Source organism: Phalacrocorax carbo, chromosome 4 (assembly GCF_963921805.1).
Source record: "Phalacrocorax carbo chromosome 4, bPhaCar2.1, whole genome shotgun sequence".
NCBI lineage: Eukaryota > Metazoa > Chordata > Aves > Suliformes > Phalacrocoracidae > Phalacrocorax > Phalacrocorax carbo.
In genome coordinates this window covers 4,457,968-4,471,787 of record NC_087516.1, presented here as the reverse complement: position 1 = coordinate 4,471,787, position 13,820 = coordinate 4,457,968, and the positions used below count along the sequence as shown (strand labels likewise).

Below are 13,820 nucleotides of genomic sequence, written 5' to 3'. Positions count from 1 at the left end.
ATCTGAAATGTAGTCTTGAAAGAATTGCACAACAGCACCAATAGCCACACCTCCACCATTCAGTTGCAGTCATGCTAACACTATGAACAGCAGAAACTGTAAATATAGAGCACCTATAGATTCTCACTCAGAAAGACAGAAGAGAGCATTCCGTGAATGGTGCTTTTTTAGGCTGCTTGTTTTGCACATTTCACACACTGTACAAAATCTCTTTCACCCACTTAAAATTCAAAAATCAGGTTGTTTTATTTATGATCAGAAGTTAATTTCAGCTGGAAGGGACCTCTGAAGGTCTCTAGCCCAGGACCTCACCAAAGCAGAGCCAACTGCGATGTAAGATAAGGACTCACTCCCGTATAGCAATGCCTTGTTCGGCCCTGAGCCCCACGTAGGACTCGGTACCACAGATGTGTCGTGCAACTACTGATTAGAGTGGAACAATCACTTACCATGACCCTCTCTTCATGCTTATGCTTATTCTAAACCCACGACAATGGCTCAGTATGAGTTTGGTCGCCTTTCCCACAAAGTTGCTCTCCAGTCTCATGTTCAATTTGCTGTGCACTAGGACTCAAGTCCTTTTCTGCAGGGCAGTGCCCAGACAGTCCATCCCCTGCCTGTATCATGGCATCAGATCACTCCATCCTACCGCAGGACTTTGTACTGGCTTTCGTTGAGCTTCATTAGGTTTCTGTCAGCCCATTTCCTCAGCCTGTTGTGATAGTCCTCATGGCAGCCCCAGCTTTCAGCATCCCAACCGTCCTCCCAAATTGGTGTTTGGGGGAAATTTATTGAGGGTACATCTCACCCCGTTGTCCAAACTAATGACAAGACGTTAAACAACATCAGCCTGACACCAAGGCCTGGAGAATGCCCGTGGTAATTGGTGGCCACCAATCACTGACCACTACTCTTGAAGTCCAGAAGCCTGGCCAGCTTTTAACCTGCTTTGTACTCCACCTATCCCCCATACACTGTAAAGAGGCTCAGAAGGCATAGCCTGTACTTCGTCTACAGTCAAGATCTATTCCCTTGACAGAGCACTCAATTTCTCTCTATTGTGTACCTCTTGCACAGCAATTCAGGAAAGAAAACTATCCTTAAAAAATAGAAAAAGAATACAATTGCATTATTAAAAAGAAATTGTGTGAAAGACTTGAATGAGTTTCTTGAAAGGCTGCTTTGTTTCTTTTGTTTTTGTGTGTGTGTGTGTGTGTGTTTGGTTGGTTTTTTTTTCATTTTGTTTTTTTTTTAACCGAGCTTTCAATTTATTACTATTGAATTAAACTGAGTTTCAATGCTGTCTTTTGATGATCATATTATGGTGTATCTGCCACTAGGCAACAACCACCTTGTCCATTTGGGCTGGGGCAGGTGGGATATTATCATAGATCATTAAGTTTGGAAAAGACCTTGAGGATCATGAAGTTCAGCCATCAGTCCAACACCACCACGACTCCTAAACCATGCCCTGAAGTGCCGCATCTACACGTTGTTTGAACCACCCCCCAGGGACAGTGACTCCCCCACCTCTCTGGGCAGCCTGTGCCAGGGCCTGACCGCTACTGCAGGGAAGACATTTTCCCTCATCTCCAACCTAAACCTCCCCTGACACAGCTTGAGGCCATAATACTCTTCAGTAGAGCATATTCCATGCATTAAAAAGGGTACTGTGCTATGCTGGCACACAAACGTATTCAATTTTATTTTAGGATTTCAGCACCGGGGACCTGCCATGGCAGGACAGCTTGTTAATTCAAATGGCCTGTTCTGAGACACAATTCTAGACGTGGCAAAAGAGAACCTTTCCAGAAACCGCCTTCGGTCAAACTAGAAGCAAGTACTGGCTTTCTCCCAGCATTTGCCAGGAACAGAAACCATCTCTGTGTTCCTTCTGCCGATCTTGATTTCTTGTCAGAACAGAGAGCAGCAACATCCTCCCACACAGATCTAACAGCTACTTCTGTCCCACACATTCTACAGATAGATCTAGTTGAGTAGACATCAGCAATTTTTTCATTGTTTGTTTCAACAAAACCATGAGTAATACAGCTAATTATCCTGCTGCATATGGTACCTAAACCTTTCTAATCACCACAGTACTAGGCATTTGTCTGCCTACCTGATAACTGAATCTGGCTTTGTGTTTTTCCCCCCATGGCAGAGAGATCAACCGTTTGCCCCTCCGGCTGCAAGTGAAATAGTCCTTCCTAACCCACCATCTCTTACCATTACCCCCATCAGCATCAATTTTCTGAATAGCAACACAGTAACAATAACTTTGGATTAAACTTAACCATATGGAGAAGGAAAGAAGAAAATTACAAATTTGAGGGGAAATAACCCCAACTCGCAGTGACAGCCAATAAAAGTCTTAGCAATGTAAAAGAAAAGAATCTGATATATATATTCCCAGCAGTAAGTGGCAATTGGCAGAACAGAACAGCAGGTGCCAAAGAAAAGGTGTTATGTCTGAAACACAGAAAGTGACATTAAGTTGGTTTTCAACTCATGCCAGCACGCGCAAAGGCACAAGAAATAAGCTTTTTGTTAAAGAACGAATGTATTAATTAACAATAAAGTATACGAACTTCAGGCTGTATTTTTAACAATAAGCTATTTAACAAGGATGTCATCCTTAACAATATATAATTCCATATTACATTTTTACACCAATTATCTCAGTGGGCTATTACTGCTAAAAATTAAAAAAAAGAAAAGACTTTTTTCCCCAGTCAGCCTCCTAACAAGCACCTCTTAACTGTGATTTATTTAATTATGAAAAGAAAAGTCTTTGCAAAATGCCAAAAGTCTCCAGCATAACTGTTACAGAAAAGACTGCAACTCTTCTGTAACATGACATTCTTCTACTGCTAACTACTGCTCAAGAAAAGAATGGTAGTTCTTCCCAAACACTACTAGACATGTTGGAAACCACCCTACATAGTATTTGAGGATGCAGCTTAATTTCTTCATCTTCAGAGCAATGCATAGGGCCTGTAGACATTTGTACATCTCTAATTAGAAAAAAAAATAGAAAGGATTGACTCACAAAAGACCAAAAATTTGTAAATAAATATATCTGAATGTACAATATGGAAAGTTTCAGGCGGTTACCATGGGGAACATGTAACAAATTGTAAAATATCATCTGGAGTATAACCCAGCAGACTCTAGAGGCTGGGAACAGAAATATTAAGATTTGTATCTATCAGTGGAAATGTTTGTTAAGCACCGCAGTGAAAGCAGAGCAAAGGATTAAAGAACAATCATTTAGTCAAACCAAACATAAAAATTCTTCCACTCTGCCACTTGAAGGATTGCACATCAGGCTAAGTACCACTCTGACTGCTGTTTCAAGGAGCATATTTACACTTGGGTTGGATATTGTTTGTATACTTTTATCTTAGATACAATGAAATGTATTTTTATTATTATTAAACATGTTAATTGATTAAAGTTACATTTAAATATGAATGCACTGTTTCTAGGTAACTTCTCATTTTTCCTATTTGCTGTAAATTATATGAAAATCATTATCAAGGAAAGAACAAAACTAAATTTCCTTCTATTTTTTTATGAAGCACATGGTTCTGAGTTGCTACAAAGAACAGTCCCTTATAAATGTGAAGGGAACTACGTTTATATAGTGTAATACATTGGGTAACCTAGGCATACTCTCGAAGGAGCTAACAAAAGGCTATTTTGCTGTTCAATCACTATACAACATAATTCTACATCACTGAACATCAGTTTCACTAAGATTTTTCTATCAATGCAAGTTCTATAAATCTTTACTTATGGGAATTATCCACAGGGATGACAGAATGATGTGTTCAGCCTATGACTGAAACCAAAATGTTTCTTTATGGCTAATGTATGAGGGTTTGGAGGTGTCACCAGGGGTTCTTGAAAAAGAAGGGATAAGACAGATAAAAAAGCCTAGTGTCAACCTACCCTGTTTATTTTGGATAGTTCTAAAACTGCACTTGAGGCCAGATCTGTACCAGAAAGGTTCGCTGCCAGGATTGTTGATGATTGCTGAATCTCCTCTTCCACAGGCACGGTTGCTTCGCACTCTGCAGCCTCAACACGGATTATTTTAGGCAACAGAAGCGGCCCATCGTGAACAAGAGTCTATGACTTAAGCTGCTGATCCTGTTACACCATCAGACCATAACCACACTGGATTTTCGCTTAGCTCAAATAAATTGTCGTGTTCACAAATTGGTTGAGTTAAACCAGCGCAGAGCCCACTACAGCCTATTACCGCAAATTTAAAATCAAGCATATTTTGCCGTGTAGTTTTGCCTAACTATGAACAGCTTAACATACATAATAGTATAAAATTAGTCAGCAGAAGTAAGGGCCCATACACAAAGATTGATTGCATTACTTCAGTGTTTATCTGCTGCTTAGGCTTTAGCTGTCAAAAATTATGATCTTGCTCTTTTTCCAACTAATATGTAAACCTTGGAGTTCTTCAAGGCAATATTCTTTGGTCAACTTGACATTCAAAATACAACAATAGTAGGAGGAGCAAATGAACTTTCTTACATTTAGTGCGGGTCAACATTCACAACAACGCCAGGCAACACCCCAGGCCTGGGGCAGAGGGGCTGGGAAGTGCCCGGCGGAGAAGGCCCTGGGGGTGCTGGCTGACAGCCGGCTGGGCATGAGCCAGCAGTGCCCGGGTGGCCAAGGAGGCCACCAGCCCCCGGGCTTGTGTCAGCACTGGTGTGGCCAACAGGAGCCGGGCAGGGATGGGGCCCCTGTGCTCGGCCCTGGGGAGGCCCCACCTCAAATGCTGGGCTCAGGTTTGGGCCCCTCGGGACAAGAAGGGCCTGGAGGGGCTGGAGCGTGTCCAGAGAAGGGCAGCGGGGCTGGGGCAGGGTCTGGAGCACAAGTGTGCTGGGGGGCGGCTGGGGGGGCTGGGGGGGTTTAGCCTGGAGAAGGGGGGGCTGAGGGGAGCCCTTCTCGCTCTCTGCAGCTGCCTGAGAGGGGCTGGAGTGAGGGGGGGGTCAGTCTCTGCTCCCAAGTCACCAGTGACAGGGCGAGAGGGAACGGCCTCAGGCTGCGTCAGGGGAGGTTTAGGTTGGAGATGAGGGAAAACTTCTTCACCGAAACGGTTGTCAGGCCCTGGCACAGGCTGCCCAGGGAGGTGGTGGAGCCTCCATCCCTGGAGGTATTTAAAAGGAGGGTAGACGTGGTGCTTGAGGATATGGTTTAGTGGTGGGCTTGGGAGTGACAGGTTAGCGGTTGGACTCAATGATCTTAAGGGTCTTTTCCAAACTTAACGATTCCAAGATTCTATGATTCGGTATTCAGACTCTATTTTATCCCTAATACCACTACATTTAAAAGTTCAAGCATGAATCTTTTGCAAGGTTGTTTTGCTCTTGTATTCCAATCTTTTCTACTTTGTCTTAACTACTTTTGGCAGCAAGTTCTCTAATAAAAAATGTGCAAACCTTATCAAGTTTTCATGACAGAGCAGTAACTAAAAAGTATTTCCTTACTACCAGCATTAAGGACTGAAGATTACATGTCAGCCTTACAAATGATACTTATTTGGTACCATTTATGAAGTAAAACATTTAGTATTAAAAATGCCTATTTTTAAGTCTAAGGCCTTTGTTAAATGAACTGGTTTTCCATTAAATTTTAGGCCAAATAAATGTGATTCACTGTGTTCACAAACTGTCAGAAAGATGGAAAGAGGTTTTGGAAGTATATGTGGGAGTATGATATACAGAGGCACAGGCCTAGCAAATGTTCTTGGGGTTGGGGGGGGTTGGTTTTTTAGTATCTGAACTGGAAGAAAACATATGGAACTTATATTGTGGAATATTCTTTTGTAAAGTTTGATTAGTTCTACATTATGTAGCAGCAGATACCTCTATTCCTTTGAAAGCTAAGCGCAGGTTAGATTTAATTAGGTCATTAGACTATATTTGACATCATTTCATTTGAATCCTCAATTTCATCTTATCTCAAACCATGACTCCCAAGGAAGAAAAAACAGACTCCACAGTGCATACATTTCAGCCAAATGAAACTACCAGCACACTGAAAATCCAGAAATTATGTGATTCCTGAAATCTCAATGTTTTACCATGAAAACAAAGAACCTGCATTTCAATACAAACCTGTTCAAGCCTACTGAGGGTTTTTTTTTTTTTCAGCTGATTGGTCAGATTTTTTCTGAAGTAGGAAAACAAACCTCCATGAAACAAACACACAAAAAAATAATTTATGCTGAATTGTTGAGAGCTAATCCACAACCTCAAGAAGAACTCGGAAGAAGAGCAATCTCACTGTGCTCGTCCCAGCAGGTAGTCACACAGGTCTGCAGCAGAGTGACTACGCCCAGAAATACAGTAACAGAATTACTGAAGTTATTAATTTGTGAGAAAGAGTAGGAAAATTTTGCTTTAACCGTTTGTTAGCTAACAAGGATCTCTAAAGCTTGATGAACATCTTCACAAACATCTTGCCAACGTCAGCAGTTAAGAAGGATGAGTTTAAAGAGAACAAACATTCTTCTTGGATGTATGTATTAATATCAAATTAAGAAAGGGATTATACACATCAAATAGCAGGAAATGTTTCTTTTCAGGAAGATAAATAGGTTGGCGTGTCATTTAAGAACAATTAGGAAGATTTACATTTCCTGGGTGTCATCCTCTCTTATCTAATGTTCCTCTGTGTATTCAAGGTTTTTTATTATTGTTGTTTTTAATAATTTGAAAAAGTTTCACCCATGACTGAATACAAACAGTGTGGAAATTGATTAATTAAAATACAATCATCAGGAAAGGTTCTGTTCATTAATAATGAAATCAACCTAAGCTAACACCCAGAGATATCCTCCGGTGTTAGACAGAAAGAAGCCCTTTCTATTCAAACATTCAGATTTTCAGAAGAGCAGGAAGCTGCTCAGTACTGGAACAGATACTGGTGTATTTACTTTCTCTCAAAGGCTTGTTTGGCAATTCAAAATTCACAGAAATTTACATTACATCGATTCCAAAGTAGATAAGACAGAGTTAAGTTACATATAAAATAAAAATCAATAGTATAGCATGAAAGGAAGTGGCAAACAACAAACCTTTCCTCTAAATGAGCCAGGATTTGCCTCAGAATGGCAGATTATCTTTTTTTTACAAACAGAATTCACATACAGCTCTTCAGTATTTCCAGTAACTGGTACCAACAACCAAACTTGAAGCCTAAATCTAAATAACCTGATGATTTTCTACATAGGCAATTGTGAGTGGAAGTAAGGTATTCAAGGGACTTAAATATTCGCTTTTATTTCATAAATGAAACAAGTCACAGAACGGACATCAAGTTAGACAACCTTAGAAAATTACCACAGAAATCCACTTTATATTTGCTAAATATTTTTGGCCAGAGTACGAATTCAAGTACTTAAGTATTTATAATCTCTTTAATCAGTTATGAATGGGAAATTGATTAATTTTAATGTTTTATTGCACGAGCAAACATTTCACAGCTATTAACTTTTCAAAACCAAACTATTTCCTATTTAACTATAGATACTCTGAAGGGTGTTTTCTACCCCTTTATTTCAATGCCTTTGAAAAAAATTGTAGCTTCAGAAGCAGCCGTGCCTTTTGTTTCAAACAATCCACTCTAACAGCTCTGTAAAAATTCCTTATGCTGAATTTAAAAGACAGATGCACAAAGAACTAACAAGAGAGGAAAGTAGCACAGACCAAGTGAGCAAAAAGCTCTTGGAAGTAGGAAGAGTCACTTTGTTGTGAGTTTGTACAGATCATGGCACAACAGAGCTCTGATCCTCAGCAGCACAAGCTAGAAGATGCTCAGGTCCAAATACGTGCCATTATTCATTAGGTATATGATGTTAATGCTTGAGGATTCTGTAATGAATCACAACTTCACTTCGCTATGACTTGGGGGCACAGCTTGCACTCAAAGATAAAGTCCCCACTTAAAATCCTGTTACCACAGGAAAAATGTCTGCTAATTTATTTCCGGCTGATAAATTTCCCCATTTTTAAGAAACCATTAGGTCACTTATTAGTCTCAAACTTGACCACCGGGGCGGTGGGAGGAGGTGGGGGAGGGCAAGCCAAAACTTCCTTATCACAAATATTTGGCTCTTCCAGACTAAGTGGAAGGGAATAATTTGTTACCAGAATAAGAAGCCTCAATGCTGACCTGAAACTATGCAGGCTCTGCAAACAATGAAAATGAAAACCCACACATCCACACACTCCAGGAGCATGTTCCCTGTTTGCTTTTAATACAGAGAAAAGAATCGGTCTTTCAAGAGATAGCAGAGAATTTTCACAGAAAAAGGCAAAACACCATGAAAACTCCCACAGTATTTAGTTAAAATTTGATTGCTCGTTATTTCTGATTGTCACCGTCTGAGTGAGGACAAACCTTGTGGTTGTTTATTCTTGACCCAATGCTTGATCCTGATCCCAACACTTGATAAAAATCTTACTGCTTTCTTAGAACAGTAGAATCTGCCAATCTTTTTCTTCTTAAAGAAAAAACATCTTGAAAATTGAAACAAAAAGAAGGTAAATTAAAAAAAAAAAAAGAAAAAAGTGTTGTGACCTTTCCTGCTTTGTCTGTAACTAAAATCTTAATATTATGCCTTGTATTTCTTCACATATTTTTTTTTCAGGAAATTGCTCAGACTGTAGTCATAATCTTTCAGAAATCCCAGAAAAATATAACTCAATAACAAGAGTAATTAAAATGTAACAGCTAAGTTCCCCCGACCCAAGATCTCCCATGCAGAGTATCTCTGATCATCAAAGGTCTCCATCACTTTTCTCACTTCCTCTTGGGCCTGCGATAGAGATTTTTAACTGAAATACTTCAGCCTTCAAATTTAGCAAAGTACATAGAAAAGATACTGGAGAATTCAAGAACAATGCTGGTGTTCAGTATATTAATAAAGTGGAACTGAAACAAATGACACAATATACATAAAATACAATATGTTAATGAAATTAATCAAAACTAAAGCTGACCACAAAGAAGCACAGAGGACGCTTGCTGCATTTAGTGATAAATTGGCAGAAAAATTTCAATACTGAAAATATAAAGGTATGCACAGTGAGGAAAAAAACAAGGATATATACAAAACTATCACTATTCAGAAGAGATCAAAGACATACTGTGAATGCCACTACCAGCTGATGGTCAAAAAGGCAGAGATTTAACAGGAAAGAAATTCAGAAAAACAAACAAACAAGCAAAAAAAAAAATCATTCTGGCACTATATGCGTGGAAACAGTGTTAGAAAAAAAAATACCTAGGCTGTCTCACCCCAAAACAGAATCATGTCTACCTCTGCCATTGCCGACAGTGGTATGGCAGAACCATTACCTACTCCAGTTTTAAAGACCTTGAATACCATCCATTGCATGACTTTCTTGGAAAATTTATTTCAATGCTTCACTAGACTTATTATGAGAAAGGTTTTTTCTGATATCTATCTGGAATCTTCCTCTTTTCCATTTAAGTCCATTATTTCTCATCTTATCCACTACAGGCATGGACAACAAATTGTCCCATTCCGTCTTCATGTATTTGACAACTATTACATTCCACTTCAGTCTTCTTTCCTTCAATAACAGCTCCTATTCGTCCACTCTTTTGTGGAATGTCATCTTTTCTAGATTTCTGATCTTCGTTATTGCTCTTATAACTCTTTGTAACAGTTCAAATCTGTCTTGAAGTCTGGTGCTTAAACTGGACATCATATTGCATCTTACTTGACCAGCACAGCCCTCCCATGCTGAAAAGGACAGAGAAGCATGGGAGGATTATTTTTCAGGAAGGTGTATTTCTGTCCTACAGCTGAATTTAGTGCATGCCTGTTTAGTAAATCATGACAGTCTTGACGTGCTCGGCTATGATCCACTACCATTCCTTGCCTCCTCTACAATGGCAGGTCACTGATGTGTATTTATGCAGTTAATTACGCCTGGCCAAGTGCAGAGCTTTCTAATTGCCTGTACTGAACTACATTTTATATTTTTAGACTATGATCTGTGATTTGCCAAGGTTATGTTGACTTCTAATTCTGTCTATCAGCACGTCTACAGTCCCAGCTCTAGCTTCAAGTTCTCTGCAAAGGTAGTACGTGTGCCTCCATTCCATCATCTGGACCATTAACTAAAATACTGAGTAAGATCAGAATGCCATTCAGTTGACTCACCTACCAGTGAAACCTGGTAGCAAATCCAATCTCAGAGCAGTTTCATCTAAACCATGGCTTACTCCTCAGAATTGCATTTCAACCAGTATTAAAAGTCTTAACAAAGTCACAGAATGCCCTGAGCTGGAAGGCACCCACAAGGACCATCAAGCCCGACTCCTGTCCCTGCACAGGACACCCCAAATTCACACCGTGTCTCTGAGGGCCTTGCCCAAGTGCTTCTGGAACATCGCCAGGCTGGTGCCGTGATGCCTCCCTGGGGAGCCTGTGCCAGGGCTCCATCACCCTCTGGGGGAAGGACCTTCTCCTAATGCCCAGCCTAACCCTCCCCTGGCACATCTCCCTGCCATTCCCTCGGGGCCTGGTGTTGGTCACCAGAGAGCAGAGACCAGCCCTGCCCCTCCTCCTCCCCTCGGGAGGGAGCTGCAGAGCCCATGAGGGCTGCCCTCGGCCTCCTCTGCTCCAGGCTGAACAAACCAAGTCAAGATACATGGCACTGAACTCTCCTTACTTGGTCTAGTCTAGTCCTGTTACAGGAGGCAATCACAACAATCCTTGTTTCCTGTATCTTGGTACAAATTCAGCAAAAAGCGTTGCTGATTCAGATCACTCCCTCCAAAAAGATGCAGTGGAACTAGAACAAAAAACCTGAGGAAAAAGAGCAACTGGAGAGAGCAAATCTTCCTCCCTGCACACAATCTTCATGGCACGCTTTGCATTCTCCTCCTTTGTCTCTGCCCCCAGGTCTGAGGCTCAGGATGTCTTGGCTCCTGCCAATCGGTGCTTCAAGGACAGGAATCTCTACGCATTCCGAGCCTTACAATCTCCCATAACTATCTGCTGTTGGACACTGGTGAGGACAGGAGACATGGCAAACCAGAGCTCAGTCTGACAGCCCTTACAAGCATCTGGTGCTTATCACAGTGTCTGTCCTTGAGGTTTTTTGCTGATTTTTAACAAGACTTTGCCTCCGAAATTGGCTGCCTGGACTCGGCAGCTATCTCACAGCACTGGTAATTCCTGTCTTGGTGTGTTGTAATGTTAGAGGGTTTGAAGAAAATTTCAGTAGAACGAATTAGATCTCTTGCTACTGAAAAATTATTTCTTGGCTACCACAGTACTAAAAAACATATTTGGTCCCACCAGAAAAATCTGTTTAAAAATTGCCTAGCAACCAGGTCATTGAACTCCGCCGACACGTTAACAAACAGTAATAAATCTGCCCAGGTCTACCATCGCATTTGCTTGTGACAAAAGCAAAGATGGGTTAGAGTAGCTGAATGAGTAATGTAAAACATTACTCATATGTGCAGTGGCACAGTATGGCAACAAACACCTCTTCTGCGGCATCATTTCCTAATTACCTTTTTGCAGTCTCAGCATAGTTATGTACATACTGTATAATTTTTATTCTAACATCTAGAAAAATAGAATTATAAAGTTTGAATACCTCTTTCAGTAAAATGCACAATTAAAGACTTCTAGCTATAAAGCTAATCCTTCGCAAGAGAAAGCACTTCCACTTACTCAGTCTTTGAATAACTTGATTTTACATTTATCTGTAGGAATCCATTTCTAAGAGCATATGTGACTTGAAGTAACTCTAGGGATACCTGCAGAACCTACAGGCTAAAACTTCTGTTAGTCTTAATTCTTCTTCTTTTAATTTTTATTTTATATGGAGTTTACTGTGAGATGTTAATGACAATGTTAATGTAAATCTTTCAAACCTTGTCACACAACTATAAAAATAAGTAAGATTATATCACTTAAGAGAAATGTTTATTTATTTAGTACAGGTACAAAAATCAATCCAGGGCAGCCTTATCGATTTCCACTGTCGCAGGCTAAAAGAAATTAGATCCTGCTTTTTTCTTCTTCTTTTTTGAACTGGCACTTGTAAATAACCAACCAGGAGCTCAAAAGGAACAGGGGACTGAAAGTTACAGTTCTTATCAGGAAGCCATCTCAAGGAAATACCACTAGTTAGGATGGCACTTAAGTATATACTTAGCATTACACAAGTACTTCTGGTAGAGTTAACGAGAGTTTCAATCGTTTTCATAAATCAACTGGGTAAGAATGAGCTAGCACGTTGCTCACAGTAAATCCCAGAGTCATGCAACAGAATTATAAGAAACCGTGTTGTAAATGAGAGACAGAGCTTCTTAGTCACAATATTTCTAACAATAAGAACTTTTAAGAATGAGAAAGTAGAAATTTGAATTACTCTCAGCTCATAACCAAACAATTAGGTAGTGAGTATTAGACTTGAGACAATCTATTATTAATACTCTGTTTTCAAGTATTTATAAATTTGCATGAAACTATACCTTCCCGCTTGTTCGTTTCCCCACTCCGGATGTACATACTACACCACGTTTTTGTGAATAGGATCATCAGCAATGGTTCTACCATTTCCAGACCAACATTACTCAAAACGTGTTACTTTGCCAATATCCAACAGCCCTTTTGTTAAGGAGACCTGGTGCTCCCGTCTCTTGCACTGCAGACACGCAATTTATGAAGGCACAAGAGGGAGCAAAGGCTGCCCAACAAGAACGAGGAGATGGCTGGTTTTCCTTTTACTGCCACTCTGAAAATGCTCCGAAACACGGCCAAGTGATTTCCAAACCACTTTACTGCAGAAGGCTCAAAATGAACAATAAGCAGGAACAATTCAAAAGCTCACGGGACCTTTTCCCAACTTCTTCGTTTTTCACCCATACTTAAAAAAAAATAATAATTTCACACTCCTATATCAGGCTATAACAAATCATTGCTTTAAGTAATGCAGATCTTAAACCAGCATATTTTGCATGACCCAGTAATAACACGGTACTGCTTGCAAAATATTCTGATTTTGGATTAGCTGATAAACCTTGGACAAAAAGAATGTATTATAATTGTATCCCACAGCTGGGCAACCATTCCAGAAAAAACCAAATACTAGTATAAGCCTATGGACCAAACACCAATGTTTTTCAGTAAATTAATCTCAGAGCATATTGGTATAACATCACTGCAGTACCACAGCACCTCAAAACAGATCTCACAGAAGAGCAATCTCTCTTTTGAGCTCTAAAAATTCCAAATGGTCTCCGGCATTCTCCAAACACTTAGATTTTTGTTAGGTATTTTTCTTCTTTCGGGAAGACAGCTGCTCATCTGTCTCATCTAGGAATGGTTTTTTCCCTTCAGCCATTTAGGAAGCAAGGCAAAAGCAGGTCAGATTTTCATCATAACTAGATTATGATAATTTTTTATACAAGTCTGGTAAGAGACTCAGGGACAACATTGTCATCGTACCAAAATTTACCTTGGGAGGATGAGTCTCAAAGTAGTTTCTTAGTGATGAAGTGCTCAGAGTAAGACAGACAAGGCTGGTCTGTGAGCACCTGTTCTACGAGCACCTTAGTCTCTTAAGTGTTTTGGTTTCCCAGCTCCCCATCACTTGCTTCCCAGCACACCCAGTCCACATCCCTCCAGCTGCAGGTGGGCTGACTGGCTCGTGACCGCTTGCATGGGAATCGATCGGCTGGCTTATGTTTCCCTGTGCGGAATGACTTGCAAAAATAAAGCGTATGTT

The 13,820-nt window shown here is 40.3% G+C and overlaps 1 protein-coding gene across 3 annotated transcripts in view; it reads right to left on the bottom strand.

Annotated features, from left to right (window-relative positions):
• Positions 1-13,820, bottom strand: part of CTNNA2 (catenin alpha 2) — a 522,290-nt gene that overhangs the window by 430,180 nt on the left and 78,290 nt on the right. The gene's annotated exons all lie outside the window — the stretch shown is intronic.